Source organism: Aegilops tauschii, chromosome 4 (genome assembly GCF_002575655.3).
Source record: "Aegilops tauschii subsp. strangulata cultivar AL8/78 chromosome 4, Aet v6.0, whole genome shotgun sequence".
NCBI lineage: Eukaryota > Viridiplantae > Streptophyta > Magnoliopsida > Poales > Poaceae > Aegilops > Aegilops tauschii.
In genome coordinates, this window is record NC_053038.3 from 71,112,201 (window position 1) to 71,123,109 (window position 10,909).

General features: G+C 44.5%; 1 long non-coding RNA gene across 1 annotated transcript; it reads right to left on the reverse strand.

The window, feature by feature from the left end:
* Window positions 1–6,233: 6,233 nt before the first annotated feature.
* LOC141021472 (uncharacterized) lies at window positions 6,234–7,613 on the reverse strand. The gene is made up of 3 exons (XR_012182778.1): window positions 6,982–7,613; window positions 6,727–6,812; window positions 6,234–6,618 (listed from the first exon to the last, which is right to left on the reverse strand). It is a non-coding gene; the product is annotated as an uncharacterized lncRNA (long non-coding RNA).
* Window positions 7,614–10,909: the final 3,296 nt, after the last annotated feature.

Below are 10,909 nucleotides of genomic sequence, written 5' to 3' on the forward strand. Positions count from 1 at the left end.
AACACCACTGCACCTAGTCCTTCTAAAAAGAAGAAGAAAAATAAAAATGATAGGACTTTGCATGCCTCTAGTGAAACTGAAGTAGAAAAACCTCCTAATAATGATAATGAAATTTCTATCTCTGATGCTGAAACTCAGTCTGGTAATGAAAAAGATAATGCTGATGTTCATGAAAATACTCAACAAAACAATGAAAAAGAACCAGATAATGATGTTGAAATAGAACCAGCTGTTGATCTTGATAACCCACAACCTAAGAATGCACGATATGACAAAAGAGACTTTATTGCTAGAAAACACGGTAAAGAAAGAGAACCGTGGGTTCAAAAACCTATGCCTTTTCCACCCAAGTGAACTAAAAAGAAAGATGGTGAAGAATTTAAACGCTTTGCTAAAATGCTAAGGCCAGTCTTTTTGCGTACTCGCTTGACTGGTATCCTTAAAATGCCTCCTTATGCAAAGTACATGAAAGACCTCATCAACAATAAGAGGAAAATACCGGAAGCTGAAATCTCCACTATGCTTGCTAATTATACTTTTAAAGATGGAGTACCTAAAAAACTTGGAGATCCGGGAATACCAACTATACCTTGCTCCATCAAAAGAAACTATGTGAAAACTGCTTTGTGTGATTTAGGAGCTGGTGTTAGTGTTATACCTTTCTCTTTATATAAAAGACTTGATTTGAATAAACTCACGCCTACTGAAATATCTTTGCAAATGGCTGACAAATCAACTGCCATACCTATCGGTATTTGTGAGGATGTGCCCGTTGTTGTTGCTAATGTTACTATTTTAACTGACTTTGTTATACTTGAGATGCCCGAGGACGACAACATGTCGATTATCCTTGGTAGACCCTTCTTGAATACTGCAGGGGCTGTTATTGATTGCAATAAAAGCAAGGTCACTTTTCATATCAATGGTAATGAGCATACGGTGCACTTTCCTAAGAAACAATTCCAAGTGAATGGTATTAATGTTATTGAAAAATCTCCGACAATCACTATTGGAAGTTTTCAACTACCTCTACCTACTATCAAAAAGAAATATGAAATGCTTATTGTTGGGGATATTCACATCCCTGTTGAGGTAACTTAGTGATTTATGAAAGTTCTTCGGTTTCGTGCTAATCGAACGTGGTTGTTAATAAGACTTGATCAACCTTATTAATGGATCATTTTTGGGAGGTATGAAGTTGATGAATATAGTAAGCACTACCTTCTGTCCATACCTTTTGTTTTCTGTTTTATTAGTTAAATAAAATAAAATGTCATGTTTTGTCTATTTTCTAAATTTCCCGTGCAATAAAAAATGACCAAAAAATAAAAGTTCTCAGAATGCTCTGAAAATTTAATACGAATTTTCCTGAATATTTAAGAATTTTTGGTGAAAATAACATCAGAGGGAGGTGCACCAGGTGGGCACAACCCACCTGGGCGTGCCAGGACCCCCAGGCGCGCCCTGGTGGGTTGTGGTCCCCACGTGGGCCCCCTCACTTATCTCTTTACACCACAACATCACCTACCTCCAGAAAAAATTCTCCATTGCTCTCTCTCTCTCTCTCTCTCTCGTGTTCTTGCTCTCAAACCCGCGGATTTCGATCTCTTTGCTCGAAGCTCCGTTTCCGAAACTGTTTCGCGGGATTGTTGCTTGGTATGTGACTCCACCGTTTGTCCAATTAGTTTTTGTTTTAGTGGTTTATATTTTGAATAATTAGCTACTCTTGGTGCTGCTGTAGATGAGCTTGCATGTTGAATTCTTAGAGTTCTAAGTAGTTTGAATGCTTGCCATGGCCTCTATGCATCCCTATGAGTAGTTGCTATCAATTTTGTGAAGTTTTGTTGAGGAAAATTTGTGGACTAAAAATTTCAGAATTTTTGTTCATAGGAAAACCATGAATATCTTTAGGAAGTTTGCTTCCAAGAAGAACTCCAAGGGAGTTATTGGGGAGTCATCTGACAATGATCTCCATACCCAGAGGTTGGCGGAAGTACGGCCGTGCGAGTGGCCGCATACCTCGTTCATGGAAGAGACTGGAATCCTTAAAGAGTTTACACAATATGTTGCTAATGCCGGCCTCACCAACTTCATCGCAGCTGAATGTGAATAGTATCATCTCTTCACAAATATCTTTGTTCAAAGTTTTAATTTCATTCCTAGAAATAATCCTCCTGAGGTGCAGTTTAGTTTATATTCCGATTTCCATCTGATACCGCTTACTGAGTTTTGTGAAATATGCTTGCTTCCTGCTGATGGTGGTTTAGTAGAGCCTAGGCCAGCAGAGTTTGAGGCCTTTTATTGTACCTTGATAGTGGGAGATGAGAGAGGGGTGTCGGGTATCACTGCCGCTGGCTTGCATTTTCCCGCTGTTCATTACTTTGCTCTTTTCATTGCAAAATGCTTGCTAGCTAGAGAGAAGGTGGGTGCACTCAGTTCAATAGACCTTCCTGTTTTACGTCATGCACTAGAGGGCGACAACACTTATAGCTTAGGAGCTATTGTGGCACGTCGACTCCACGTTAATAAGTCCATGGGTAAAATACATGGTGGTATTTTCGCTACTTGCTTGGCGGCTCGCTTTAATGTTGAGATACGCCCTCATGATTACCCTTTGACCAAGGTATACCTAGATCGCGCAGCCATGGAACACCACCATTTTATTGCACGAGATTACCCTGACATTCCTATTCCTTATAACCTGGTTTTCAGTGTGAGCACTCGTGATATTATTCCATTGCTTGCACCTGCTTTGTTTAATCCTGTTGCCAGGGGCGGATATAGGATTATGCCTACAGATATCATCGCCTACCGGAACGACCAGGCTGCAGAAGAGGAGGAGCCTCAGCAGTGGGATGCATGGATGCCCGCTCCTCAGCACCCCGACTACTATCCTGGCTACTGACTACTTACCAAGTTAGGCCAAAAGCCTAAGCTTGGGGGAGTACGTGTTTCTCACCGACATTACATTCATGTTTACACATCTCATTCCAGTTGTCGGTGTCCACACTTTTTCATTATATCATCCATGCTAAATTTATTTCTTGCTTTCTTCTTGTGTGTTTGAAAAACCTTAGAAAACCCAAAAAAATTAGTTGTAGTTAGTTTACTTTCTATGCATGCTTAAGTTGTGTTACTAAAAAGAAAACCCAAAAAGATTTCCTTGTTCTTCTTTTGCTTATTGGGAGCTTTCCCATGTAAATAGTTTTCTCGTTTTTGCTTTTCCCTTTTATTTGCTTGTTCAAGAAAACGAAAAACTCCAAAAATATTTCAGTGTGTTTCTTTGAATTTCTTTTCTTTTTATTCAAGTCGTACCAAGGAGAAGTCCATGATGAAAATGTTGAGTGGCTCTCATATGAATAATTGTTGATCTAATAAAGAGACCATATTACCTTGTCTTCTCATGTTGAATAAAATGTTTGCAGATTCTAGCTTAGTCCACGGCACTCTTGCACTATTATTATCTTCATATCGTTCGGTCATGCAAGTGAAAGGCAATAATGACGATATTTGATGAACTGGCCGTGGCAGAGAGAAACGGGTATGAACTCGACTTGTTCTATTTGTGTAAATATGTTTAACATAGTATCCATGATTCAGCCCATTATGATTAAACATGTTTGCAATGACAATTAGAGATTATGGTTTCTCATGCCATGCATAAGTAGCTAGGAGTGGATAATGATTCATCTTGGATATCAACATTGTGTTAAAATGATTGTGATGTAGTATGATGATATGGTACCCTCCTCTAAATGTTCGAGTGGCTTGACTTGGCACATGTTCATGCATGTAGTTGAATCAAAACCAACATAGCCTCTATGACATTTATGTTCATGGTGTTCATATCCTACTCATGCTAGTGTCCAATGTTACTTATGCATAATGCATGTTCATGACCGTTGTTGCTCTCTAGCTGGCCGCTTCTCAACCTATTTGCTAGCCTTCGCCTATACTAAGTGGGAATTCTGCTTGTACATCAAAAACCTTAAACCCAAGTTATTCCAGATGAGTCCACCATACCTACCTATATGCGGTACTACCCTGCCATCCTAAGTAAATTTGCATGTGCCACCTCTAAAAACTTCAAATAAATATCCTTTTGTGTGCCTGGATCGTTCATGGAACGACAGGAGGTGGTCGGTATCTTCCATGGTAAGCGGGTTATTCTTAGGTTGAGTGTTTATTCACTCACCATGGCATGAGAAAAGGGCGGTAATAGGGATTCCCAGTCCCGAACTCAAAATGCAAATAATTAAACAAAACTCCCCCGGGACTGTTGTTGGTATGAATGGCACCCATTGTTTCGGACAAGCCGTGGAGTGTGATTGATGGTGGAGGGGGAGTAAACCTTTACTTTTATCACTTGGGAACTGCCACTAGCGTGCTTAGCATGGAAGATATTGATAACTGATAGTCATGAAGTAAATGAGAAGGGTGCATGTCTCAAAATATAATTTACCTCTGTTTAAAAACTTGAGCTCTGGCACCTCTGCAAATCACTACTTCCCTCTGCGAAGGGACTATCTATTTACTTTTATGTTGTGTCATCACCTTCTAAAATAAGAGCCAGAACCTGAGAGCACTATTGTCATGCTTATGCATTGTGTGTAGCTAATGTTGGGTGCATCATGACTTTGTGGCGCCCCGGCTCAGAGAAACCCGAACACCCCGTATTCCAGCCCAGAGATCGAGGAGAAGTCTTCTGGAATACGACACTGCTTAGCATAGAACAAATTAGCTCCGTATTTCAATCTATATGGTACAAAGGTATTACATCGGCACAGCGACACTACACCTGCCACGGTTGCTCCATGCAAGTAGCAGAACAACACGAAGTAGCGGAATACCTACTGGCGGCAGAACAGCGACGACGGTGATGAACTCCACTCCGCAGGGACTCTGGCTGGAACGCTTATCCTAGCTCGCAAACACGGACTCCACGGTAAACAAGCAATCAAATCCGGCATGACCTGCAAACTGGCATGACACGCTAGGTCGGTACATTGAATGTACTTGCAAGCTCACAACAACCAAAGCAATCAAGACAGACAACAGCATGGCAATTACAGGTTAACAAGGATTAACATGATACTATCGGAACAACATGGTATGAATAACATGATACAGCTAGAACAATACGAGCATGGCATAACATATAAACAAGATGACACTATCATGCAACATGATGACGTTATCATGCACCAACTTACTTTGTTCGGTTTACCTCGTAACCATCACGGACATCACACGATCATCTCAGGATCCAATCAAGCTTGGTATTAACAATACCATAGTAAGCATTACATGACCACAAGGAGCTTGATCTTTACCATTGACTCTCACATAATACCACAAATATCCATCAACTCGGTATCCTCGATACCACGGTGATCATCTCACGGTCACAATCAACTTCTTTCTCATCATCGAACCAGGGTTGTTATTAAGCACATTATTATTATTACTGTCGACCCACAGTGTGACCAACTACGAATTGGGCCCTTATCCGTGGGCGCGACTACCGATAGATTTAATACACACTTTGCAGAGGTAGCGCACTATACCCACACCACGGAACCCATGGCCTCGCACTCCATTCGGGTGGACCAACGGCGTTCCGACAAAACCGTCCTACTGCCATGACACTCTCCGGCCACTCCGACCAACTCCCCTTTGGGCTAAGTCATGGGTGGCCCCGTGCCTACCAAAGGCATCAACGGCCACCGTCGTGGCAAAACATAAACGGTCCCAAACGGGGACAAAAGCGCGCAAAACAACTCGGGCACACACGGCTTATGCTGTCCTACCCGGCCAAGGTAGCGCCCGCGCATAGCCTTCCCTCGTGGGAGGCACCAACGAGAGGCATGACAATAGACCTAGTTAGGACCTCCCCATAAAGGCAAATGTGATTGCACTGGTCAGCTCGATATAGTGGCACCATGACTCAGCGAACAGTTGTTCAAGTTCAATTTAATCCGGTTAAACTTGAATGCACTATACTGAGCCATGATAAAATAACATGATGCAATTGTCACGCATGATATCAACATGAGCATGGATGTACAACATAATCATCAAGCATATGAACAACGATCAATCATATCCAACTGAGCATGGCATACTGACGAGTATGAATAACACAAGTATAACACTACAGATAAGCATAGCATAACCACTAGCATCAGAAATAAATACTATGCCAGAATATAACGATAACACTACCAAGTAATCATGTAACCAGGTAGATGCAAAGGAACATGCATATTCACTGTACTTGGTAGCAGGCAATAGTCATGCACCGAAGAACATGACCAACACCAACATGTACTACTACCAAACATGTCATACGAGAATAATACAAGCAAGAATACATGATAACCATGTGCATAAAAACATAGCATGAAAGTGAACACAAATCCATAAGCATCACCGAACCAACGATAACCGAATTAAAACAAGCAGACATTTATTAAATATTCAAGTTGAAAACCATGGCTACTGCATGGCCATCATGCAAGTGGGTCTTGTGGCATGCCTGGGGATGAAGAATGCACCGGGGAGGAGTGCGGAACGATCGCGGAAAGATTCGCCGGAAACAGTTCTCTCTCGGAGGGGCTATTTACGGGCAAGGGCAAAATGGTCATTTCCATTATGTCAAACCATAGTGAAAATGATATCAAAAGTTCGGGCTCGAAGAGACGAAGATGTGGGCGTTGGATTCACCTCAATCGGAGTCTCGAGCAAAAAGTTATAGCCCGGCGAAGTTCAGGGACCAATCTGTAAAAATAACTCTACAAACAGGCCCTTGGCTGGAAAATCAGAAAGCGCATTTCTCAGATTACATCTTCAGAAAGTGAAAACGTATTTTAAGCCGAAGGAGAAACAGAATGTGTTTTCTTAAAAGGAAAGCGTTTTACCAAAAATACGCCTTCACTAAAAACGGCCAGCGGGGCCACTGGGTCAACACGGGGAACTTACAGGTGGGGTCTGCCACTTATCCACATGGGCAGGACGGAGTCAACGTTGGGTGGCTGACGAGAGGGTCCCACGTGCTGGTGGGGCCCGCCCGGCCGGTCGTCGCCTTCAACCTCGCGCTCGTCCGCGAGGCAGAGCAGAGGCGCACGATGCGGGCGGCCGTCCCGGCGATCTGGTCCACCCCCGGCGACGCTCCGCACACGGACGAGCTTGGGAAGATGAGGTGCTCCTGCCTGGACCCTTCACGCACGCCAAGGGGCATCAGAGAGAGTGCAGTCTTGGCCGGGGCGGACGGCGGTTCCGTCCGGAGTTGAGCACGGGGCTACGACCGCTCAGGGGATGAGGCGAATGGGTGGGGAGGCTCAGCATGCTTCGGTGGATCTACTGGTGGGGAGAGGAGGAGGGGAGAGAGCCTGGCTGCCGCAAATTTAGTTGGGCTCCGGCGAGAGGCACTACGGCCATGGGGGTCAAGGAGAGCTCCAGTAGCTCAGGCGAGTGGTTGGGGAGGCATAGAGGAGATCGGTGAGGAGGCTGGTGAGGTCGAATGGCTCGGGGGAGGCCTTAAATAGGCGTGGCATCGAGGCCGTGGCCGTGGACGCGTGGCCGCGGCTCGGGCACATCCGTGTACGCGTGTGCACGCCAGCCACTACTGCAGGATGCTGCTAACGCGACACTACGATCAGAGACCCTTCGACGAAACTGTGTGCAATGCCGTAATCGCAAACGGTGGTGTAAAATAACCGTCAAAAAAGGTGCAAAACATTTTCGATGGAGGATGCATCAAACACGGTTCAAATTTTAGTTGCGTGTGCAATGCTGGGCATACGGTTTAGCTCAATTAACTGTTTGCGATGAGGAGGAACAAAATAAATGGGCAGCCAGATGAAGGTGTGTGCGATGTACAGCACACGGTTCACTCAGATAAACTATTTGTGATTAGGCAACACAAAAGAAACGGTCAGCAAGATTAAAGGTGTGTGCGATATATGGCATGCGGTTCACTCGGATGAACTGTTTGCGTTGAGACATGAGAACAAAAACGGTTCAAATGAACAAGATGTGTGTGATACGAGGCAAACAGGTCTGTAATCAGAAACGTGTGCGAAGACCGATAAGAACACAAACGATTACTGCTAACAAGCCGTGTGTATTGTGAGCAAACGATTGCTGGTATACAATTGTGAGTGATTGATGAAAACATCATCGACGGGTTCCATTGTTTAGTCCGTGTGCGATGTGATTTTCTTTGTCCACACACCATCTATACTCTGTCTACAGAGCATCAACATATATACTTAAAAAGACAGCTCATAGCGGGAGCCGGCCGGCCTGTAATCGTCACGTCTTGTCACGGTGTTCATAGCGGAGGATTCTAGAATCCAGTGCATGCTTGACAACACTGCACCCCAGGCGTGGGCTCAAAGAGTCGCCAAATGTATCGTCGGTGAGCCTGTTCCCGCGCTACAGCGCTGTTTACCGTGCAAGCTTCCCGCCCGGCTAGTTTGGCCACGCGTCGGCTAGAAGAGGGACAAATCGTGGGCGTTTATTGGCAAAAAGCTTTGTAAAAACGAAGTGTGTGGAATGACTTCGGTCATAAGTTTACCCTTGGGTGATGAGGTCAAAGTTACACAGAAGGGTGATGATGGACACTCGAGTGCGATAATTAATTCTGCGCTCTACAGTGCACACGATGGAAGAAACCAACTGTGTGCAATAATGTCAAAGATCGCAGTCGAGTTAGCTATACAGATCGTGTGTTGTGAGATCGACAAGGTAAACTGATTCGAGAATGGTTAATAAAATCTAAGACCATTGCATATTAAGCTCAGAATAGTGCTAGCAATATACGAGTCTCATACGATGCCATTTCAACGATTGTACCACAAAAGCTCGAAATGTTACAAGGTTCAAATTCCAGAGTTATATGGCTCAAATTCAAAGATTACAAGGTTCAAACTAATATTAAATGAAATTCAGCTCATCAGCTGCAAACGCTCGCGCTGATGCGCTGAACATGGATATCAGAGAGGTTCAAACTAATATCACCGCTTCTAAGTCTGGCTTCGAAACCTCACAATTTTTGCAAAGGGGTCAGCCACTGAGAAGTCATGTATGGGGTTGACCCGATGACTTCCGATTAGTCTGTCATCTGAAGTTCCAAAATGAAATTCACCATTTTTGGAGCCTACTTCATTCTGCCGCAGGCGCCGGCGCTGATCAACAGACCATTCATTTTTGCGAAATAAATGTATGGCAAACCTCATTTCCTTCAACACCCTTGCTCTGAGAACAAAGAACCTGGCGAATATAATCCCCGGTAAGGTCCCTCGGTAGGAGTTCATAGTAATTTCTGAGAGATACAGATCTAGGCATTAGACGTGATTGTTATATTGTATCACATTATCCACCACTGGGCCTAATCTTATCTGCAAAAGAAGAAAACGTGTTAGTGACTACATCCAGTTTTGAACATTACTACAGGCCTAGCTATTTGGTTTGCAGGATTTGTAAAATGCACTAACATGCCATCTTCGATTTGACATGATTAACATGGGCATTTGATTACATTCTAGAAAAATGTTGCCTTCTTCACAAGAGGTTGGAGTGGATGAAAAGTTCCCTAAGAAAATTAGTACAGATGAATCCAAAGGAGAAATGCTTATTGATTGTAACCATATGGATCAAGCAACCAATATGGGGGGGCATGTATGTACTGAAATCCTCCAAAAGAACCTTCAGAAATCGTAGTACATTGTCATTGTAAACTTGGAAAAAGGTGTCACAAATTGAACTCCCTTATGGTTAACATTTAACAGGAAAGGAACATCACCTCGATATATAGCTTCGCCAGGCACGGAAAGCATATCAGGAAACTGACAACTTGCTCCAGGTCGGGCCCGATAGATTCTAGTGCCAAGACCTTCACTGTGTGCAGTTTCGGGGTCAAACTTGTCGGAATCATTTTCTGAATCACAGACGAACAAACATCTTCAAAATTAGAAATAATGTTAATTTGTAGAAGGAGAGGAAGAAGGCGGCTGTTCTACCTGAACGGGTGTGGATCCAATAACAAGTTCGGAGTATTTTTCAGACGAGTAGGCCACCACTGTCAATTTCGGCGCAGAAATGACATTGATTCTTGTTCGACCTTCTCGATCAACTACAAGTAATCTCTCAAGTGCAGGTGTGTCCTGGATGACCATACCGTGGTCCACCTTTTATGATGTCTTCCTGCCGCACCAGCAACACACATAAATAGTCCGGAGAGTCATGGAGGTGATGTGGAAGGTACTCAACCCATTGATCGCCTGAAGACGAAGGTACTCAAGTGCAGTACAGCCACAGAGCAGGCGCTCCATGTCACCCTTTGAGAGGCAGACGGCGACGAGCTCGAGGTGCTTCAGTCGTGGTAGAATAAGAGCGGGCGCATCATTAAGGGGTGGGAAATGGCATTTCCTGAACTTGGTGACGCGCAGCGTGGGCGCGAGGTGGAGTGCGGACGCTGGCAGCGACCACATATGCCCATCATCAAAAGTGAGCTCCTCGAGCTGATCTAGGGCGGGGGATCGGAACCAGTCGTCAAGCTTGGCTCGGTCCTTGCCGTTGGAACGGAACTTGCCCATTCTAAGGCCTTTGGTTGGGCCAAGGTGACTGCCGAGGATCTTGGAGAATGCATCCAAACTTTTCCGATAGCCATGGCAGAGCTTGTGGGTGTTGATGAGGTCGAGAAGACTGGAGTTCCATAGGGGGCGCCACCGTCGGGAAAGGAGGGTTGTCCGCGCCCCCTATTTGATTGGGAGGAGGGAGATGATGACTCTCAACATATCATCGGGGAGGCTACTAATTAAGTCTAGGCCTGCTGGAGTCGCTTGCGGTTCTAGCTTGCCCCGCCTCCGCTTGTTGGCAGCCCCGTTCTCCACCTCCGGAGTCT